Source organism: Lactuca serriola, chromosome 9 (genome assembly GCF_051521515.1).
Source record: "Lactuca serriola cultivar US96UC23 chromosome 9, Lser_US96UC23_V15, whole genome shotgun sequence".
NCBI lineage: Eukaryota > Viridiplantae > Streptophyta > Magnoliopsida > Asterales > Asteraceae > Lactuca > Lactuca serriola.
The window spans coordinates 18,167,179-18,191,270 of record NC_136416.1 but is presented as its reverse complement, the minus strand read 5'-3'; the positions used below and the strand labels follow the sequence as shown (position 1 = coordinate 18,191,270).

At 36.0% G+C, this 24,092-nt stretch overlaps 1 long non-coding RNA gene across 1 annotated transcript; it reads right to left on the bottom strand.

Annotated features, from left to right (window-relative positions):
- Positions 1–226: 226 nt before the first annotated feature.
- Positions 227–1,115, bottom strand: LOC145076968 (uncharacterized). Its single transcript, XR_013692894.1, has 2 exons — positions 545–1,115; positions 227–460 (listed from the first exon to the last, which is right to left on the bottom strand). It is a non-coding gene; the product is annotated as an uncharacterized LOC145076968 (long non-coding RNA).
- Between the last annotated feature and the right edge of the window lie 22,977 nt (positions 1,116–24,092).

Here is a 24,092-nt window from a genome sequence, read left to right as displayed (position 1 = left end):
TGACCAACTTAAAATGACTAAATTACCCTATTGTATTTATTTTGTATTTTCTTTAAAAAAAATTTCTTTTATTGTTGGGTAATTTACACGAATGGTCACTGTGGTTTTGGGTAGTCTGCACGGTTGGTTCCTAGAAAGAATTTTTAACTCGGATCGTCCATGCTGTTTGTGTTTGTTACGATTTCGGTCCCCAACCAACATGAAAAGACCACTATACCCTTATGCATTATTTTAACTTATCGTTTATTAATAACTAAATTATTATAAGATTTTTTATACGTGTGGGTCCCACTCGTTCTTTTCTTCCTCCTCATTGCTTCAGGAACTTCATCATTGACACCCCCTCCTTCCCCAACCACCGTCCCATGCCGTACACCTCTGTCCCTTTGTGTTTCCGATGATTACATACACAACACAAGGCTTTGAAAACCAAACTGGATTTCAAGCTCTATTCTCAAACCTGCAAATCAGATATCGTTTTAGGAGATCAGATCTTCAAACCTGCAAATCCTACATTCTCTCTGTCTAATAGATTCAACACCACCTCTATCTTTGCCACCACTTCCATTCATCATCGCCAACACAACCCGTCGTCTCTGCAACCTCCACCAATGCACCCTATGTCACCTGAACATCGTCTATCGTCACTGAAACTTGCAAAAACAACAGAAAATATTATCGAAAAACTCTGCCACCTGCAGATCTTGTAGTTTAGTCAAATAAATCAAAATCCAAACAATTTAGGGAAACTTGGAGATTGAAGGATTGCGAACATATCATGATTCATGTGCATCTCGATCTCTCTCATGTCCCCCTGTCGTATGAGAAATTGAATCGAATGAGTGGTGAGAATCAATTTTCAGAAAATCCACCAACCATCGATAATTTTGCATTCGTCCTGCCCTTCGCTTTCATTAGGTTTCAGATTGGTTTAGTTCTCAACTGGGTTGAGTTTCAGATCGGGTTATCAAATTGAATGATTGAGCATGAACGGACGATTGGAGAGGGTGTGAGGATGAGAAAGATCGGGTCACCGAAATCTGGAACGGGAAAGAGACGAAGAGGGTGAGAGGCGGTGAAGCATGAAGAACTGGGAGAAGGAGCGAAGCTTTAGGGTTTTTATTCTTTATTATTTTATTTTATATTGATATTATATATAGTTTATTTATAAATAATGAGTAAATAAAAAATATTAAAATGGTTTAAAAAGTATAAGGGCATAATATTCATTTTAGAATGGAAAAGACCAATCGTGCAATAAAAATATAAGATAGGGATGGTCCAAGTTAAAAAAAGTTATTGGGGACCAAACACGAAGATTACCTTAAACCATAGGGACCATTCGGTGTGATTACAAGAAACTCAATTCCACCCCAAATAAGACCTACATGTCTTCATTCTCACTTTAGGCAGCGGTTTTTCTCTCCAACTCGCTCCTCCCTTCGCTCGCCGGACTGCTCTTTGCAGGTGGTCAAATCAAGCAAGCTTTAACGCCTTGTTCCCGATTTTTTATTTTTTATTTTTTTTTTTATTTTTTTTTTGTAGTTCATTAAAGGAAAGGGAAGGAAATTTTTGACAGAAAGAAAGGGAGATGAATGAAAATATTCATTATTTTGTGTTTCCGAGTTCAAAGTAAATGAAAGGAAAATTTTTAGTTTTTATGTTCCCGAGTTAGGAGGAAAAAGAAAATAAAACTTAAAATTTTCCTTCCCCTCACTTTCTTCTCAAATCCGCCCAATTTGGAAGGAAAATATGACTCCAAAATCCTTCCCCTCCCCTCACTTTCCTTCCATTAATGAAACTCAGGAACACGATTTTCCTTCGACACCCCTCACTTTCCCTCTGTATCCTCCCATTTATCTCCTTAAGTAGAACTCGGGAACAAGGCGTAAGTGAGAAACTCCTCCATAGTTGACGACTTGTGATTCTATCCATCGATGAGCCCTAAAACTCCTACGCCTACCGAAAGAAATTAGAGCCTACAGAAAGAAATTAGGACGACTCTGGACTGCTCTTTACTCGATTTTGTCGATTTATATAACATTAACAACATGGAGCTTGCTAACCAATGATCGTTTTCTAAAACGATTAAACCTAACATCATCTCTGATGTTAGATACTGAGTTCGACTCGTCTGATTCTTGGAAATCGTCGGCGAAAGGTTGACTGATGGTGGCTTCAGGTGAGTAAGAGATAGATGGAGTAAAGAAGTGGTGGTGGGTGTTTGTTTGTTGGCAGATTTCATACAGAGGTGACTCAGTAACCTCCTAAGATAACACTAATTCTTTCGCTCCCTCTTTCTCATCGTCTCCCTGGTTGCAAGATTTCTTCAAGTTCGGTTCTAATGTTTGGTTTTGATTCTTGTTTGATATTGCAGTTTATACCAAGATGTAAATGCCCATTTTATGTATACTTTTAAGGTTTGATTTCAGATTTGATTACAAGGTTTGGTTTTCAGTTTTGGTTTTATCTTTGATTTTGATTTGGTTCTAAAATTTGATATCACGTTTTATTATGGTTTTGTTTTTATGCTTTGATTTTATATTTGACTATGGTTTAGATTTGAGCTTTGATTTCAGGTTTGATTTTCAGAGTTGATTTTGGTTTGATTGTGATTTATTGATGTTGGTAACTAGTTACAAGACTTTGATTTTACCTTTGGTTGAGATATGTGGGTTTGAGAGGAGAGAAAACTAAAGGCGGAAGAAAATGGGGTTGTGTGGGACCCACTATCTAATGTTTTTTTTAATGATAAGTAATAAACAATAATAAAAAGAATTATAAAAAAAACATATCAATGACAAAATGGTAATTCAAGTCGACCAAGGACCAGAGACGTAAAAAAAAATCATAAAATAGGGATCGTCTTAGTTAAAGAAATAAGTTAGGAACCAAACGTACAAATAACCTAAACTATTTGGACCATTCATGTAATTTACTCTAGTTTTTATAAAACCCAAGAAAAAGTAAAGAAAACAAATCTAAACAAACAGATGTTCAAAACCGAAGAAACCATAACCTTAGAACTTACTTGTTTAGCTTCGTGTAAACTTGACATATACTACCTCCGTCCCAAATTGATAGTCCACTTTTGACTTTTGAAGTCTTTTTTCTTCAACTTTGACCTTAAATATTTTTGTGTTTGATAGATAATACTTGATGCAAAATATATGAATGGATTGTATTTTAAATGTTTTTTCATTTTTATAAGTTTTATGAAGTAATATACAACATAAATAAAAATATTTAAGGTCAAAGTTGAAGAAAAAAAGAGTTCAAAAGTCAAAAGTGAACTATCAATTTGGGACGGAGGGAGTATTTTACTATATAATTGTTATGGTTATATGGTATCATATATATTGGTTAACGTAAATAATCTCAGCATATAAATACAATATGAATCTATGCGTAGTGACGAGACAATATGTAACGTGGGAGCATTTATTTACTTTTTTAAGATCATTGTGATCATGAGTTTGAGAAGTATTGGAATTATGCTAGAGTTAGTGCTTTTGATTTATTAATTGATACGATGTGTGTGTTTTTTGGAAAGGGAACTTCCCTAACAAGGGTTTTTGGGTCAACTTTCGCGTATCAACTAATTATCCGTTGCGAATATGAGGATATGTCTCATGCCCTGGACTCAAGCACGTGAACATCCATGGTCATATAGGATGATTAGTGCAATGATTTGAACACGGATCAATGAGTTACACCGCACATCTTCCACATGTCTTAATAAGTCACCATAACTCAAGTGGTTAATATGGTGTTTGTTAAAAAAAATAGTGATAAGAATTAAAAGAAAAAACATTTTGACAAGAGTGAAGTAGATTCATATGAATTAGTACATGAACATACACCTCAAGAATCATTCACAACATACAAGTTGAAGTACTGAATGCTAATCGACTAAAAACAAGTTGCAAAAATCTTGAAAGTGGACATATCTCAAACATCGATGTTGATGATGTCTTGATTAACTATAATTGTTACAAAAAATACCAACTGAACATAATACACAAAACACAATACTAAGTTTCTTATAAAGGATAAACACTTGCCCACTTTTTTATCTAGCATGCAAAATATTGTTGACAATTCCCATTACAGTTACTTAAGTGGAAGGAAGCTTTGCAAAGCTAAAACCTTTAAAATCTTATTTGGAATCTATCATGCCCTAAGAGAGATTAAATGTTTTACCTTAGATTTTGACTGGAAATATTGATTATGATAGGGTAATAGATGAATTTGCTTCTAAAAATCTTAGAAGATAGATAATAATGTGTTGGATGTTTATCTTATTTTTGAAAGTTAGTTGTAACAGTTTCAATTTATTATTAATGAGTAAAGACCCATTTATGATGCTGAAGTAGTGGGTTTATGAGATTATTCTTATCAACTTTAAGTTTTGAATTTATCAATAGACAATTTACTTAATAATATTTTACTAGATTTTTTTATAAGGCCTCAATATTTATTTTCGCACAATGCCTCCAAAATCTCATGGTCGGGTTTTGTGTCTTGCCTGGATTTAACCCATCACAATGGCATCACCCTCAATGTTATAGCTAAAATGTAACGCCCGTAGATTAGGGCTAGTCAATTTAGAGACGATAAGCATCAAAAATGACTTTTTGATGGAAGATTATCTATAAGGATTAATCTTAACCAAGTTTTAGTATATGTCACAAGGTTTCCGTGCATATAAAGAACGCCAAAATCCGAGTTATAACGAAGAAGTTATGACCTGTCGAAGTTTCACGACAGAACCGGCACGACCCAGCGCGACCCAGCGCGACGTAGATAGTGAATTTAAGGTAGATAGATATCTATCCTTAGTGATATAAATGAGAATTGAAGATCTCATCGATAGTAGTGCAACGACGGAAAGACAGACGAAAACGGAGTTCAGATGAAGGAGTTATGAATTTCGAACGAAGTTTTCCTGTCCCGGCCTACTAAAAATACTATATAAGTAATATACTTATAATATATTAAAAATCAACTCAAAATTAGCCAATGGAGTCTAAACGGGAGTTGTAGAGCATAATCTCACCTTCGCGGCGATATAAAGAACGTCAAAAACGGAGTTCGTATGCGAAAGTTATGAATTTCTGAAGTTCGGGGCGCGAAACCCCAAAACTGTCAGAGCCCACGACGTGGAACAAGGTTGCCACGACGTGGCAAGTGTCCTGACACCTCCGGGAGGCCCCCAGATGCAACTTGGGATGACGCATGCAGTGACGACCAAGCCCACGACGTGGAACAAGGTTGCCACGACGTGGCAAGGGCCAAATTTGCCCTATAAATAGATTTGAAGGGCCAACCGTTTAGGGTTGCTATTTTCTCTCTTCTCTCTCCCGTTTTGCATCGATTTGCGTGCCAGAAATACCCCGAAGCCCCGGTATTGTTCTCGAGCCCTGAGGCAAGTCCCGAGACCCCGAAGATCCCGAGAAGTGCGGTTCCCGAGCCGAAGCTCTGCCCGCGAGAAGTTCGATTTTTGAAGAGATCTTCCAGATCTACTGAGGATTACTACTTCTGCAAGTCGTAGTGCTGTCCGATCATCTTCTGATCAAGTGAGTGTATACTACCTTTCATAAACACGATTATAATACAAGTATTGTTTGAATGTATTAAGTATATGTTTGGTGTGAGTGTATAGTCACTTTCGTCTTACACATAGAAATGAAGTATTTTATAAAATACGTGCTATGTGTATATATATAGTTGTTTATATGTGGGAGTGTGTGGTCACTTTCTTCTAACACATAAATATTAAGTATTTGTTATGAAATACGTGCTATGTGTTTATATATTGTTGTTTATTTGAGATGTTGGTGGAATACATGAACTATATAGGTTTTAATGAGTTAAACTGTATATTTATTTTGTAACTACAAATATGTTGGGTAGGACAATGTTAGTTTTAGATCCGTGAGTATGGATCAGGTAGTTTTAGATCCGTGAGTATGGATCAGGGGAAAAGGTTAGTTTTAGATCCGTGAGTATGGATCAGGGGAAAAGGTTAGTTTAGATCCGGGAGTATGGATCAAAGCAGGATTTAGGTATAGTAAATTGTCCCTAGTCCGGGAGTATGGATTGGGCACAGTTTTAGATTCGGGAGTATGGATCAGACCAACATGTAAACTTGTTATTAATCCGGGAGTATGGATTAAGACATAGTTAATTGTCCCTAGTCCGGGAGTATGGATTGGGCACAGTTTTAGATCCAGGAGTATGGATCAGACCAATAGGTAAACTTGTTATTAATCCGGGAGTATGGATTAAGACATAGTTAATTGTCCCTAGTCCGGGAGTATGGATTGGGCACAGTTTTAGATCCGGGAGTATGGATCCGACCAAGAGATTAGTTTAGATCCGGGAGTATGGATTAGACCAAGAGGTTAGTTTTAGGTCCGAGAGTATGGATCAGGTGGAGAGATTAGTTTAGATCCGTGAGTAGGGATCAGATAAAGAGGAAAAGTTTAGATACGAGAGTTTAGATCGTGTCGTTGTGAGGATCGATGGGGTGGGATAAGAGTTGCTTTTATATGGTGAAATTATATAATTTTGGATGTTCTATATATATATATATATATATATATATATATATATATATATATATATATATATATTTATATGATATAACATTGTGGGATGAAAACCCTATATGCTCACCAGGCTCCCAAGCCTGACCCACTCAGTTTTCTTTGTATCACAGGTATTAAATACGAAGACATATTTCATAGAGAGATTTAAAGGAGATATAAATCAATTGTGTAATTAAATGTAAGTTCTGCTTATGCTTATATGTCTGTATCAGAACATGACACCCCGAGGTTTTATTATTGAATGAAAATACATTCTTTTTGAGAAATGATTTGATAAGTTATTATCATATCTTGTTTTGGGAACAAATTCCGCAACTGTATCTTTAAAAGATTACTCTGATTTTATAAAACAAAGCATAAGTAAAATCGGTTTTTTCTGACCGTGAAAATGGTGATGTCACAGTTGGTATCAGAGCATTAGTTTAAGCGAACTAGGAATTGTAGGAAATTTCTAGACTTAAACTTAGAATGCTAAGTAATGATTGTGAGGAGTGTGTCAAAAAAAAATGTTAGGTAGTACACCTAAATTGACACAAGCACTAGTTTATTTTAGGAGTGATGCCTAAAATGCTTTTATGTGCTAAATGTTTTGTGTGATAGCTATATTGGTGCTATTATTTGTTCGGATCTATGGTCTGTTGCCGACCGGATCTGGAAACCTTATGTGTATAGGATTCTAAGCGTACGTCTACGATATTAGAACTAGCATGTAAACGTTTCGGAGAGATAAAGATGATTTGAATATCTATCGTGATTAAGGATCTAATTTCACCTTATTGGGTGTGTAGATCAAAAATGGTGAGAACAAGAAGTGGGGATGGAAATGCTGATGAAAACAGGAATCAACCACATGTGGTTGCGCAAGTACCTGTTGTAGCAGCAGCACCAGAGCCGATGACAATGGCTGGGGTGCAAGCGATGATACAGATGATGTTGGATCGCCAAATGGAGGAGACAAGGCGATTACTCCAACAGAATCGTGAGGAAGTGTCACTTCAAGTGGAAGAGCCTGAAGTGAATGGAGGGCATTCAGAGGGAGGTAACTACAGTGGGACGGTTGGACGAGCAGAAACCCCAGTAGTAGAAAGGAATGACCCAGAGAGGGAAAGAAACAGGGATGGGCGTATGTATAAAAATTTCTTGGGCGCCAAGCCGCAAAGTCTTTCTGGAAGCCCAAAGCCTGTTGAGATTATGGACTGGATCTCCGAAATGGAGATGGTGTTTGAGAGTTGCGACTGTAGCAACAAACAGAAGACTGTCTTTACAGTTAGACAACTGAAGACCGGAGTCTTGAGCTGGTGGAAGTTACTGGCAGATATGATGCCTCGAGGGGAAGCCCTGAAGATGTCTTGGGAATCATTCCTGGAGCAGTTAAAGATGCAGTACTGCTCAGAGATAGATCTGATTGATCTGAACAATGAATTCCAGAACCTGAAGAAAGGTAAATTGAGCATTGATGATTATGCTACTGCGTTTACCGAAAAGATGAAGTTATTTCCATACTTAGTGCCGACTAAACTCTCAAAAATTGAGAGGTTCGCAAATGGACTGCCTGCCGACTTTGGCCCAACGATCAAGATGGCAACTACTTTGAAGACAGCAGTCCGAGCAGCTAAAAATGTGGAGACCCAGTTAAAGGAAAGGGGTCTGGAGAGAAACGAGGTGGGTGAGAAAAGAAAGATGGAAGGATCTTCAAGGTCCGATGAGAAGATAAAATTTTCGAAGTATGATTCGAAGAAGCTCAAGGGAGGAGCACAATGGTGTGACAAGTGCAAAAGGAAGCACATTAGGGAATGCTCTAAAGAAATGACCTGCTTTAAATGCGGGAAGACTGGTCATTACGCCAGCAAATGCCCAACCAAAAGAGAAGTCTGTTTTAAGTGTGGCGAAGAAGGGCACTTCAAGCAAAACTGCCCAAGAAGAGAAGAGGCTATAAGGCCAAATGCACCACCAAAGCCAAAAGCATTCCACATGATCCTTGATGAAGCAGATGTCAATGCAAGGAATCAGGAATGAGGATTTTATATCCAAAGATCAAGTTATAAAGTAACGATATGAACAGTAACATGTGGTGTAGCCTACTAGAGGCGTAGTATAGGGTGAACTTGAACCTTTGTGTAATCGTTTCAAGAAATAATATAAACCCTAGTTTTGCTATCTGATGTGTTGATTGATTATGTGATTTTCTTGTATGGTGACTTGGTCGACTGCGGGACAATACTTGGGACGAGTATGAGTAGGTGTGAAAGGTAGTAGATGCATATACTACCGGAAGCACAGGACTCGCACTTGGATCAGGGAAAGTCACAAGGTTACCAAGAAACTAGTAATTAATTCCGTTTTGTTCAAGTGTGTCATTACCCTTGTTTCGGTAATGACTAGTAATATGGTTCTTGTTCCGACCCTAGTGGTCATATTTAAATTTGAGTTCGACGGCGAGGAGTTTGTTACGTGGTCTAGAGGATCGAGTTAGATGTAACATCTGACTTAAGTCAGAAGGTTGAAGTTAATGCGATTGATAGTGTCGCTCTCGTTGTTAAAAGAAGTTTGTAGGTAGAAATACTACATGCTGAAATGTGATTATATCACATTAGAATATGAAGGAAGGTATATTCCATTCTGGAATTTAACTTTATTAAAGACCGAGTCTAAGCGTCGCATCGTGCGATGAGAGGTCGATAGAGCACGACCCATCGGTTTGTTACAATAGATAAATGAAAGTAATTATACTGAGAAGAAGAAAGAGTCCATAATAACGACTTATTTGGTAACTCGAGGGTTACGATTGAAAGTACAACATAGTACGATAAGCAGATGCAAGATTTGGGCATCTTCTGCGATCAAGAAATCCGTAGAGTTAAATACTCTTTCGAGGAAACATAGAAGTAACGGTTATTACCTATGATGAATAAATAACGTGTGGAATCATTATGCAAGTCCTATTTCGTTGATGATTCCGGGACGTAATCATCCTAAGGGGGAGATAATTGTAACGCCCGTAGATTAGGGCTAGTCAATTTAGAGACGATAAGCATCAAAAATGACTTTTTGATGGAAGATTATCTAGAAGGATTAATCTTAACCAAGTTTTAGTATATGTCACAAGGTTTCCGTGCATATAAAGAACGCCAAAATCCGAGTTATAACGAAGAAGTTATGACCTGTCGAAGTTTCACGACAGAACCGGCACGACCCAGCGCGACCCAGCCCGACGTAGATAGTGAATTTAAGGTAGATAGATATCTATCCTTAGTGATATAAATGAGAATTGAAGATCTCATCGATAGTAGTGCAACGACGGAAAGACAGACGAAAACGGAGTTCAAATGAAGGAGTTATGAATTTTGAACGAAGTTTTCCTGTCCCGGCCTACTAAAAATACTATATAAGTAATATACTTATAATATATTAAAAATCAACTCAAAATTAGCCAATGGAGTCTAAACGAGAGTTGTAGAGCATAATCTCACCTTCGCGACGATATAAAGAACGTCGAAAACGGAGTTCGTATGCGAAAGTTATGAATTTCTGAAGTTCGGGGCGCGAAACCCCAAAACTGTCAGAGCCCACGACGTGGAACAAGGTTGCCACGACGTGGCAAGTGTCCTGACACCTCCGGGAGGCCCCCAGATGCAACTTGGGATGACGCATGCAGTGACGACCAAGCCCACGACGTGGAACAAGGTTGCCACGACGTGGCAAGGGCCAAATTTGCCCTATAAATAGATTTGAAGGGCCAGCCGTTTAGGGTTGCTATTTTCTCTCTTCTCTCTCCCGTTTTGCATCGATTTGCGTGCCAGAAATACCCCAAAGCCCCGGTATTGTTCTCGAGCCCCGAGGCAAGTCCCGAGACCCCGAAGATCCCGAGAAGTGCGGTTCCCGAGCCGAAGCTCTGCCCGCGAGAAGTTCGATTTTTGAAGAGATCTTCCAGATCTACTGAGGATTACTACTTCTGCAAGTCGTAGTGCTGTCCGATCATCTTCTGATCAAGTGAGTGTATACTACCTTTCATAAACACGATTATAATACAAGTATTGTTTGAATGTATTAAGTATATGTTTGGTGTGAGTGTATAGTCACTTTCGTCTTACACATAGAAATGAAGTATTTTATAAAATACGTGCTATGTGTATATATATAGTTGTTTATATGTGGGAGTGTGTGGTCACTTTCTTCTAACACATAAATATTAAGTATTTGCTATGAAATACGTGCTATGTGTTTATATATTGTTGTTTATTTGAGATGTTGGTGGAATACATGAACTATATAGGTTTTAATGAGTTAAACTGTATATTTATTTTGTAACTACAAATATGTTGGGTAGGACAATGTTAGTTTTAGATCCGTGAGTATGGATCAGGTAGTTTTAGATCCGTGAGTATGGATCAGGGGAAAATGTTAGTTTTAGATCCGTGAGTATGGATCAGGGGAAAAGGTTAGTTTAGATCCGGGAGTATGGATCAAAGCAGGATTTAGGTATAGTAAATTGTCCCTAGTCCGGGAGTATGGATTGGGCACAGTTTTAGATCCGGGAGTATGGATCAGACCAACATGTAAACTTGTTATTAATCCGGGAGTATGGATTAAGACATAGTTAATTGTCCCTAGTCCGGGAGTATGGATTGGGCACAGTTTTAGATCCAGGAGTATGGATCAGACCAATAGGTAAACTTGTTATTAATCCGGGAGTATGGATTAAGACATAGTTAATTGTCCCTAGTCCGGGAGTATGGATTGGGCACAGTTTTAGATCCGGGAGTATGGATCCGACCAAGAGATTAGTTTAGATCCGGGAGTATGGATTAGACCAAGAGGTTAGTTTTAGGTCCGAGAGTATGGATCAGGTGGAGAGATTAGTTTAGATCCGTGAGTAGGGATCAGATAAAGAGGAAAAGTTTAGATACGAGAGTTTAGATCGTGTCGTTGTGAGGATCGATGGGGTGGGATAAGAGTTGCTTTTATATGGTGAAATTATATAATTTTGGATGTTCTATATATATATATATATATATATATATATATATATATATATATATATATATTTATATGATATAACATTGTGGGATGAAAACCCTATATGCTCACCAGGCTCCCAAGCCTGACCCACTCAGTTTTCTTTGTATCACAGGTATTAAATACGAAGACATATTTCACAGAGAGATTTAAAGGAGATATAAATCAATTGTGTAATTAAATGTAAGTTCTGCTTATGCTTATATGTCTGTATCAGAACATGACACCCCGAGGTTTTATTATTGAATGAAAATACATTTTTTTGAGAAATGATTTGATAAGTTATTATCATATCTTGTTTTGGGAACAAATTCCGCAACTGTATCTTTAAAAGATTACTCTGATTTTATAAAACAAAGCATAAGTAAAATCGGTCTTTTCTGGCCGTGAAAATGGGGATGTCACATAAAACAATAATACTTATGATACATAATGTTTGATCATTATTGATTCTTCAATAAATGTACTACATTGCAAGAATATAAAGTTCAATATACTGATGTAAGATGATTACCTATCTTCGGATTCAGATGGTAGTTTGTATTTACATTAACAAATTATATTTTGATTTTTGATATGATCATCAGGATAAACTTAAAATTCATGACATCCCCAATTTCATGGCCAGAAAATACTGATTATTTATGCTTATTTAAAATCAAAGTATCATTTTTAAAGAATAATATTGCAAAATTTGTTCCCAACAATAAAATCATAATATTATCAAAGTGTTTCCGAAGAAATGTATTTTATTTATATTAAAAATTTTAGGATGTCATAGTGAATACAATACATAAGCATAAAAGAAATAATACAGGCCTTACACTAGTTTATCTAAACTACTGGCCTATAAACATCCATAAATCGCTCATCATATCATCACACCTAGACTATCGTGCCACTACCTGTAATACAAAAAACTGAGTGGGTTGGGCCTGGGAGCTTGGTGATCACATAGGGTTTTCACCCCCACAATAATTAAATCATTCACTTATCTATTTTCATCAAATCATTCTTCCCGATTACCCATTCCCGTTATCCTCACTTTTTGTCCCTAAAGCCTCTATTTCAAGGGACCTAGCCTAAGGATCATTTTCACGGGGATAGAAAATATTGCATATGGGATACCTTAGCAATTTATGTCAATAAGGAAACCAGGGGGATGGAGTACACTTCCACTGTATTGTCTAGAATAGTCTGTAGTCGTCATCTATAACCCGCTAGATGGCTCAACATCAAGTACCTATAATACCAAAAATTTGAGGCCTCTCTCATCTATTTCACCTTTCATCTACTCATCTCTACCTAATATATTTATAGATATAAAAATATGTATACGATTTAAATCAAATAAAATCATATTATAATTTTTTTATCTAGCACATATATCAAAAAACACATATATCAAAAAGCACAGATAATAGGCACATTTAGCATATAATCATCTAGATACTTCATATCTATGTGTAAGATGAAAGTAACTATTCACTCACTTGTTAAAGTGATGATTTGAGACTCGGACAGCGCTTCGCTCCTAGCAATTGACTTTTCCTTTGACGTAACCTAGTATCATTATCACTAAGTCTTAGTCTAATATTATGTGTGACTAAATATAGTCTAGGCCTATCAATCTTTCCAATGAATATTGATAGTTATATCAAATAAGAATCAACTAGATAGGACAGTTAGGAGGCAAGACCATTTCGGCATAATAGTTTTTCTGGAATCCAACAACTAAGCTAACATGACCATTCTAGTCACCTCTCTCGTAAGTAGATCAATCAATATTATAACTTGGAATTATTGATAGTTCTTATTTTTAATTTCATAACAACGATGTATGACTATAAATATAAGTTGCACTGAAAAGACAAGAGTGTAGCTTAACTTACAGGGATTTTCCTAGACACAAGTCGGGCAATTGCACTGGCAGAACTCGAGCTGATAGCTACTAGATACCTGGCTCATAGGGACCTCTGAACTTGCTAAAATATCCTAAGTACTAAGAAAATTATAAGCAAAAGGATTATATATATATATATATATATATATATATATATATATATATATATATATGGTTGACATCGGTTGAGAACTCATAGTTTCCTGAGAACCCGAGAACTAAAAGTGGAGCGTTGGATCAAAATTAATTCATTAAGGACATGATCGTCATCTTATTAATCTCATTTAATGTTTAATTTTTTGTGTTATTGAATATATTAATATAAATGTTTAAAAATTTACATAATAAATAAAATTTTCAGATTTTTTAAAAAAATAGTATTTTTCAATATTTTTTTAAAAAAGTGTAGATTTTTTAATTTTTTTTTATAGAAAACATGAATTTTTGAAAAAGAAATATTGAAAAAATATCTACTTTTTTTTTTCTAAAACTGCAATTTTTTCAAAAAAAAAAACCGCAATTTTTTTAAAGAAAACTGCATTTAAAAAAAACTATAATTTTTTAAAAAAACTGCAAGTTTTTTTAAAGAAAGCAGCATTTTTTTCAAAAAAACTACAATTCATTTTTAAAAAACTGCATTTAAAAAAACTGTAATTTTTTTTCACAAAAACTACATTTTTTTAAAAAGTAAAATTTTAAAAATCAATAAATTAAAAAAAAGGACTATAATATTTTAAAAAAAATACTCTTACTTTTTTAACAATAAAAATCACAGTTTTAGGTGCATATATGCATATTTTTCAAATTCATGTATGCATATTTTTTATACTATAATATTCGTAAGTGAATCATAAAAAAAAATCTCATTTTTATTAATTAATCTATAAACATAATAGTACAAGTATTTTACTCGATACAAAATAAAATATAAAAAATAAAAAATGATACAAATTTCAAAGCGTTTTCATGTCTTCGGGTCAATATTTCCTTATTTTCTTTAATTTATCATTTTTCACATCTTCAATGTTCACCACAATTTGTTCCAAATCTACAAGAAAATTTAAAAAAAATGATTGATGCAAAAACACTCACAAAAATACATATGTGATTTTGATGTGATTTACATATGAATCACATGCGATTCACATATGAATCACATGCGATTTACATATGAATCACATGTAATTTGTTTTACATGTGAATCACGTGTAATTGTGATTTACATGTGATTCATATGTTAATTACATGAGAATCACATGTAATTGTGATTTACATGTGAATCACATGTGATTCACATGTGAATCACGTATAATTGTGATTTACATGTGAATCACATGTGATTCATATGTGAATAAAATGTGAATCACGTGTAATTGTGATTTACATGTGAATCATATGTAATTCATATATGATCAACTTGTGATTTACATGTGAATCACATGTAATTGTGATTTCTATGTGAATTACATGTGATTCATATGTGAATTACATATGAATCACATGTGAATCATGTGATATTGTGATTTACATGTGAATCACATGTGATTCATATGTGAATTAAATTTGATTCATATGTGAATCAGGTGTAATTGTGAATTACATGTGAATCACTACACATTTATAGTCTTGTTTCCAATTATTTACTAAAATATTATACCAATTAACAGTAACAACATTAGGTGCTTAAAATGAATTAGAAACATGTAGCCAAGTAGCACGATTGTTGGGCGTTGCGACATCCCCATTTTCACGGCCAGAAAAGACCGATTTTGTTTATGCTTTGTTTTGAAAATCAGAGTAACATTTTAAATAAAAGTGTTGCGGAATTTGTCCCAAAACAAAATATGATAAAGATTTATCAAAAGCATTTCCAAGGAAATGTATTTCATTAAAAGACTTGGGATGTCATGTTTGATACAGATCAAAAGCATAAACATTACAATATAAGCCTTACTACATTATTTCGTATCTACAGGCCTATATTTGTAATCCATCATCCAAAACATCACATTTATGCTCATGCGCCACTACCTGTAATACAAGAAACTGAGTGGGTCAGGCTGGGGAGCCTGGTGAGCACATAGGGTTTTCAACCCACAATAAATTAGTTTATTAATTTCATCAATCAACAATAACCCAATTACCCGTTGCCGTTATCCTCACTTTACGTCCCTAAACACCTATCATAAGGGACCTAGCCTAAGGATCATCATCGGGATGGACGCTACTGCTAAGGGGATTCCTTAGCAATAAATATCCTAAAGGCAACCATGTGGGGGATGGAGTACACTGGTGAACACATCGTTCACAAACACCTACAGGTTGCGAGCCTGTTAGCGTTCCACTGGACTGTCTAGAAGAGTCTGTGGTCGTAATCCATACTCCGCTAGATGACAGAATCAACAACATCAACACCGAGGCCTCTCATTATTTTATCACACATCACCTATTACATCTACCCATGTTTTACCCCAACATTTTCGTAGATATAAAATACATATACAGTTTAAATCATGTATAAAAACGTTCATCCAGTATAGATAGCAAGTATTCAGATAATATGCACACATAGCATGTAATTTATATAAAATACTTCATATCCATGTGTAAGCTGAAAGTAACTATGCACTCACCTGAAAGGTGGTGACTCAGCACTCGGACAACGCTTCGATACTCTCAAAACAATTTTCCTTCGATAAAACCTAGTACCAATACCACTAGGGTTTAGTCTAACGATAACCGCGACAAATTAATAGTCTGACTATTATTATTATTATATAAGTGTTAAATAACACTCAATGTAACTCATAATAATAGCCCAAATAATTACTTCAAGGACCTAATAACATTCCTATAATTATCTGAAAGCTATATTAAAAATTGCGTAAGCGTAGCTCACTTACAACGGATTTTAAAGAAAACCGGAACTTTATTCGAAACCGAAAGACACTTTTTCTCGGGACTCCGGGAGCCTCGGGGCTTCCTTCGGGAGCTAAGGGGTTTATCTAGGGTTTAGGGCACTTAGAGAGAGAAAGAAGCTAGAGAGAGAATGACTTTTGGAGTGAGAAATGAAGTTGCCTCGGCTCCCCTTTTATAGCCTGCGAGGCCTCGGTACGCTGGGCGTACCTCGGACCTACGTGGCGCGTAGTCATCGGATAAGGTTGCCAGCGAGCTTCCAGCTGTCTTACACTCAGAGCAGATCAGAGCGAGGGTACGCGGGGTGTACAGACTTCAGACATGGGCGTAATGCGAGGCGACGTGTCCTTCATCCGATGCGAACTGTGATCAACAAGTGACGGTCAGGATTGAGCCACGTCATCGATCGAGCAACAGATTTCGCAAATTGCATTTTCGACTTCTAAAAATCATAACTTTCGCATACGAGCTCCGTTTTCGACGTTCTTTATATCCACGCGAAGGTGGGAACGTACTCTACAACTTTCGTTTAGACTTTTTCGGCTAATTTTGAATTGATTTTAAATTTTATATTATTAACAGGCCGGGACAGGATTGGTCCGTTAAATTCTCATAACTTCTTCATCCGACGTCCGTTTTCGCCCTTCTTTTTCTCGTTACACTACTCTTAACGAGATATTCAATTCTCGTTTAGGTTGTGTCGGCTAAAAACCGCTCGATCTAATATTCAAATTTCGGGCTGTACACTGCTAATCAGAAACTTCGAAAAATCATAACTTCTTCATACGAAGTCAGATTTGGGCGTTCTTTTTATCGATTTTCTTAGTTTAACATATTCTACGACTTTCGTTTAGAGCGCTAAGGCTAAACCTCGCTCTATCATAAATTCACTATTTACGTTTCCCAGTATCGTGCCAGTTCCGTCGCGAAACTTTGACGGGTCATAACTTCTTCGTTATAACTCGGATTTCGGCATTCTTTATATCCCCGGAATCCTTGTTTCGACCACTACAACTTTATATAAAGATATCGGGCTTATCTCATACTTTAATTTTGACGCTTATTTTTATTCTTTATTAATTATACATTTATAATTAAATAATAAGCACATAAATACACATAATTCACATAATACTCAAATATTTCATCTTTATTACTTCAAAAAGAGTTACAATAGTTGACCTAGACTATTACATCGTCAAAAATGCTTAGCCCTGAAACCCGGGCTTACAGGTGTGCATCTCCATACATTTTCTTCACAACAACTTAAACATCAATACATAGAGTCTGCAATGTACAAAGATACACTTCCTACTAAGAAAACATATGATATAAAAATATGGAGGTTTATAATGAAAAAACAATGATTCTAAGATTTTAACCTCGAAGGACATGTCTATTCTATTTTATGTGGATGAAAAATGATGATGTTGTTGGATTAATCTCTAAGTCCATAACTATAATTGGTAAGAGTTGACCCGACCCGGCATGGTCCATTTGGGTTGCATGGCATCATGCATTTGGATAGACTATAATGAGAGAAATAACACTTAAGGTTTGTTAATATATTATAAGTACTAATATATTAATAAGATTATTTAATTAGTATTGATCAAGAATTAATCTAGGATTAATTAAGTGATCAAAAGAAGACTAATTAAATATATGGGTTGATTGTGTAAATCATCCATACTTGTATAGTGGGCTAAGACTCCATGGATTATCAAGTTGGGCTAAAACCCATAGGATGCTCCATGGTGTATTTGAACCCATGGATCCAAGGAAATGGAAAGCCATGACAATTAGGGTTTACCCTAATTGTGACACTATATAAAGATCATATTGTTGGGAAAAATCGGTCACTATGTGTGAGAGAAAGGGCTAGCCGATTTTCATGAAGTGTGATTTTCTCTCAAGTCATTCCATGTGTATTAGGTGTTGTGTGAACCATTTGAGGTGTCACACTTGGGGCAGTAGGCACTCAAGCTTCATGAAGATTCTACATCAAAGAGGTGTGTAATTATAACTTGATATATTCATATGAATCAATGTTATTATACTAGTTAGGATGAATACCTTGGAAAGTTCATTTTTGCATGTATAATAGAGAAAACATAGATCCAAGGTATTTAGGGTTGCATGTACACTTAGGAGTGTTAGAATGCTCAAAACCCAACAGATGTATCCTAAAAAATCACAAATCAAAACAATTCACATCAAATAATAGATGCAGTTAAACTACCAACAAAAATTGAAACTCATCTACTACAATCGCTTGCCATGATTCCTGGAACTCCTTGAAAACTTCAAGTGATATAATATATACAACCACTAAATATCAAAAAAAATGTAAAGCTTAACTTAAATAAAAATCAAATCAAATATCCATACAAGTCTAACCTTCAAGGAAATCGATATCTTCAACAATCATTTTTATTTGTTTATATCCTTAGGCATTGTTGGATGCAAAATGTCAAATTTAATCTTTTCACAGGTACCTATTGATGTTTTTAAAGGAATTACAGATGAAGATGTTGCAATTGGATTCACAGGTACCTTTGATGCTTAAAGAAACAAAAAAAGTAATTAATTCTCACCTCCAACTGTGTGCAATCGGATTCACAGAAAAGGTTGTACAACTTCTTCATCTTTTCTATTGAAGCATCTCTCTCAGCCACCTTAAGAGAAAGACCATCTACAACCTTGGCAACATCTTCATCTGTAATTCCTTTGAAAACATCAATAGGTACATGTGAAAAGGTTAATTTTGTCATTTTGCATCCAACAATGCCTAAGGATATAAACAAATAAAAACTAGAACAAAGACAAAGACATACTTTTATGATCATGTCGACGAATTTCTCTGCGAGGTCTTCAATGCTGGTTCATCATCATCATCATTAAATGCAATAAATTTGGTTGATTTTAGGATCCTATGGTCTCAAAAATGATTATAGCATCAGACAAACTTGAATGTTTAGAAGAAATCGTCAATGTTGCAGCTATTGTCTTAGTTCAGGTGGATAAATATTCATTCTCATATCTTTGAAATCATTGGTGATGATTATTTATTTAATTAATTTTTATAAAATTAATTTTTTCAGTCAATATGGATTTTGGTCAAAGGGCAAGGGAGCTGGATGAAGCCAAATTGAGTTTTGTTGCATCAGAGGTGTGTTTTCTAATTAAAAAACGGAAGAATAGATTTGAAAGCAAACTACAATCGATTTAGATATTTTAAAAAAGGAAATATTAATTGTTGATGATCAGTGACAATGAAGCCTAGATCATTGGAGTATTACAAATTCAACATCGGTGATAACGACAAGGAAATCCGGATTGATTGTAGATCCAGATCTAACGACAGAGGGAGAAGACGAGGAACAAAAGTTGGACGTGATGCGATGATAGAAGGAATTTTTGTATACCTGATGAATGAAATGGAGGGGAGGAACGGGCAACTGAGGTGAAGGATCTGGTAGCCGATTGTTGATTCATTCTATTGGGGAGATGATTAACGACGACATGATCAATTAGTACCGAATATTCCTCAATTCAATCAATAAGGGAGACAATTGATGGAGGAGACCATGGATTTTAGTTAGTGGTTCTTGATAGAAGGAAGTTACAAAATATTGGGTTTTGATGGATGAAGGCGATGCGATGATAGGAGTCGGGATGAGAGAGATAGAGAGAGAGGTGGGGGTTGACGTTATTCAATTTGATGATAGGGGTCTGAATTATTATTTTACTAAAATATCCATGATTCATAATAATTATGATGCCCACGTGGCCTTTCTTTCAAAGTATTTACAAAAACGCCACAAAACATCCTAGCCTTTTATTATTTTGATCTAACGACTCATGATCGGTTCTCAGGTTCTCGGGAAACTTTGAGTTCTCAAATGATCCTTACTATATATATATATATAGAGAGAGAGAGGGGGGGGGGAGAGGGAGAGAAAGAAACAAAGAGAGATTTGGAGATGTATATGGAAAGATTGAACTCAAAACATCTATTTATAGGCATAGCAGCAACCAGGCATGCCGCGCATGGGTAGGTGCACGCTGCACACCTTCTTGGGCTCTATTCTTTCCCTCTGAATGCTTGAAACATGGCTATCAATGGTTGGGGCATCGTGGTGGCTTCTAGAACGTCGTGCGCGAGGCGCATACACGCGTGCCGAATTTCAAGATTTCAAAATTGCGTAACTTCTTCATATGAGCTCCGTTTTTGTCATTCTTTATATCCACGGAAATCCCTCGGTGATATCTGCAGATTTCATTTAGACTTCGTTGGAGAATTTTGACTCTATTTATTTCACACAGACTTAGACTATTAAAGCCCATATAAAATACATAACTTTGTCATCTGACATCTGTTTTTTACTGTCTTTATATCGTTGGAATCCTATCAACGAGATATTCAACTCTCGTTTAGATTGTTTTGGCTAACAATCAACCTATCTAAAATTCGATATCTGTGCGCACACTGATGCGCTGAATCTTAGAAAAATCATAACTTCCTCTTACAAAGTGAGATTTGGACATTCTTTATATGAACGCTCTCGGTTTAACGACTACTATGACCTTCGTTTAGATCACTTAGGCTAAAAAGTAATTTATCAAAAATTACTTTTCATGATACGCAGAGCCGTGTCCAATAAATCTTGGACTCAATTTCCCTCTTTTTCCAAATTTTATAAGTCCCTTCTAGGGCGATACTTTAAGCAACACCAAATCTCCAACTTCGAAAGTCATTGGTCATAGATTTTTGTTAGGATAGCTCTTTTGAAGATCTTGAGCTACTAACATCCTTTCTTTAATCACCTTTGGCTTCTTAGCAGTCCGATGGACAATCTTAGGACCCATAAATTGCTTCTCTCTAGCTTCAAGCCAACAAGATGGCGTACGACGCTTTTGCTTGTACAGTTCTTGATAAAGTTCCATCTTAATGCTCGAATGGTAACTATTGTTGTAGGAAAATTCTACTAGGGGTAGATGCTCATACCAGTTACCTTGAAATTCCATGGTACATGTCTCAACATATCTTCCAATGTTTGAATTGCTGTCTCACTCTGACCATCAGTCTGTGGATGGTAGGTTGTACTTAAACACAACTTCGTACCTATCTCTTCTTGTAAGCTCTTCCAAAACCTCGAGGGGAAACGACTCTCGCGGTCTGACATGATCATCAAGGGAACACCATGAAGTCTTACTATCTCCTTCACATAGGAATTTTCAAGCCTATTCATAGACCATTTCTCACTGTCTTCTATGAAGTGTGCACTCTTTGTAAGTCGGTCTATGATTTCCCAAATCATATCATGACCATTTTTTGTCCTGGGTAGTTTGGTTATGAAATCCATGGTAATGTCCTCCTACTTATCCATGGGTACATGTAATGGATCCAAACACCTATATGGTTTATGATGTTGCATTTTAACTCTTGCACGGATTACATAATCAACCACATACTTTGCAACATCAAGCTTCATCGTTGTCAACCAGTAACGTGACAACCCGATATTTCAACTCTTTGTAATGGTCTAATAATAAGTCAAGTATTGTAACCACTTTTGAGTTAAAGAAATTAACTTTGATAATAAAATGTCCAAAAAGTTCTATTTAAATTCCTTCTATGTTTAAATGTCATTAAACCATGATCGTACGTAAAAAGAACGCCCAAATCCGACTTCATATATTGAAGTTATGATTTTCCCAAGTTCGGCTTAGTAACAGTCAGCTAAAAACTCGAATCGGAGATCGAGCGACTTTTGGCCGGAATGACCTAAACGAGAATCGAAGGTCTCGACAATGGTATTTCAGCGGTGAAAAGTCTGGCAAAAACCGACGTCAGATAAAGAAGTTATGAATTTTTAAAGAAATTCCTTAATCACGTCATTTTATAATTAAATAATAAAAATAATTTCGGAATTTGCCAACGGAGTCTAAACGAAAGTTGTAGAGCGTAGTCTCACCTACGCGTGGATATAAAGACCATCGAAAACGGAGTTCGTATGAAGGAGATATGATTTTTTGAAGTTTATTAAATAATTTATATATATATTTAAATCAAAAATCCGGTAATATCCGAAGGAGGAGTCAGCGTCCTCATCCGAGTTACGCGCTGCGTAACCCCGTACGCCCCGTGTACCCGAGGGCCTTGGTCTCGGTCCGTCCACGTCGCCCCTATGCGAAGCTACCGACCCGCCCCATCCGACCCGTCCCATTCGATCCATCCCATCCGAAGCCGAGGTAGTCAAGGACTCGCTCATGCATGACATACGCGTACGCGCTGCGTACGAGCGTACGCCCCGCGTACCGAGGCTTCTCAGAACCCCTATAAATAGAAATGCGAGGGTTCCGGAAAAAACACCCCATTTCTCTCCTTTCTCTCACGATCTTGCCTCGATTTCCGTGCCCGTTCAAACCCGAAGCTCTGGTCTTTTTGCTCAAGTCCCGAGGGTCGATTTTACTCCCGAGATTCCCGAGAATCCCGAGAAAAATCCGTTTCCCAAGACGAAACTCTACCCGGTTTTCCATCTCGCTATCTTCAAACTTTCAAGTGAGTTCATACCCCTTAATTAACCTTTTTAAGATATTCTAAATGCTTTTATATGCTTTCAAGGGGGGGGGGGGGGAATACAAGTAAAACACACGAGTATTATCGTGTGTTACATAAAGAATTATTTTATACGCTTTTATATATCCAAATCACATGTGATTTATAAACTTTATAGGAAACTTTCGTATATAAAATATGTTACAATAAAATTCTATCTTTTGAAATATAAATTGTTGTAATGCATGTATAAACTAAACTTTTTCTTAGATTTTATGTATACTTGTCTATCTTGGGCTCTACAAAAATCCATGCTTTCATAACAAATGGTTTCTTTTCTAGGTATTTCTAAACACACGAGACACACTTTTAAAACTATAATAGGTATAGTTTTACGATCAAATTTCTAACTATTAGAAACATGATTTTCAAGAAGTCACTTTCATATACAAGAACAAACGAACATTTTAACACGTAAATCTGTTTTTATACCATGGTTTTGTGAGACATAAACTTCACGTATGTTCGAGTACACATTTCAAGTCCTGTATTATATATCAGAATCCCTTGGAGGGGGAGCATGGTGTTTGTGTATAGATCTATACGGGCTTGACAACCCGCGCCTTGACTGTTAGCTACAGTCCACCATTTGGGGTGACAAACGTCATAACATTCCAACGCCTGAAGAACGTTGTGTATAGGCATTCCGAGTCAATAGTATGGTTATAAAACTCACATGGGGTATTAAAAATGCATTGATTTACAAGGTTTTCAAACACATTGGTTATTTCACACTTACATACATTTTAGAAACAAACATTGGTCTTGAGAGAAGGCTACTTTTATACTAGTAGAAAATATAGGATTTTCTAAACACAAACAAACAAGGACAAAACATTTCATTTTCATACAAACATTGTCATTTAAATACTTATGAAACTCACCAGCTTAAATGTTGATCTACTCTTTCAAAATTACTTGTATGTCCCAGGGAATCAGTAATTTCAGGTATCATTATGCTTTTGATGAAGGGATGCTGCGGCGCCAGTTTAATCTCATATTTTGACATCCTATTGTA